Here is a 404-nt window from a genome sequence, read left to right as displayed (position 1 = left end):
ACTGTCTATGGACTTTATTAACCTAGGGTCCACCCACTTGAGTCCCAGAGTTCCTTGAGAACTGACTCTGCCTGGGTGCTAGCATTTTTTTCAGACCCAGAACTTTCCCAAATTATAGCACCCTTTCCCTGGTCCTCTGTATGCTCTCCTGTCTAACTCTCAAACCTAGCCTACTAACCAGCTCGTCATTGGTCTCCATTGGAAGCCCAGAATCACCTACCTTCCCCCAACATAAAGCATTAGTCCTCTGGCTGTCCCATGACTCACCCTAGAAGGCCTGTGATATCAACAGCCCCGTTGATGTAAGAATTCACCTGGGGACAGCTGCTTTAAGACACCTGGTCACCAGCCCTGGTATCTCTAACACAGTCTCCAACTGTTTTCTAAATGGGGTGGTAAGTGCC

The 404-nt window shown here is 48.8% G+C and overlaps 1 protein-coding gene across 1 annotated transcript in view; it reads left to right on the top strand.

Moving 5' to 3' along the window:
* The window catches only part of LOC104999959 (melanoma-associated antigen 10-like), a 13112-nt gene that overhangs the window by 9541 nt on the left and 3167 nt on the right, over positions 1-404 (top strand). The window lies entirely within an intron of this gene.

Source organism: Bison bison, unplaced genomic scaffold (assembly GCF_000754665.1).
Source record: "Bison bison bison isolate TAMUID 2011002044 unplaced genomic scaffold, Bison_UMD1.0 scf7180017864366, whole genome shotgun sequence".
In the NCBI taxonomy this organism is placed as follows: domain Eukaryota; kingdom Metazoa; phylum Chordata; class Mammalia; order Artiodactyla; family Bovidae; genus Bison; species Bison bison.
Note: the sequence above shows the minus strand (reverse complement) of the source record. Positions and strands in the feature narration are given on the sequence as shown.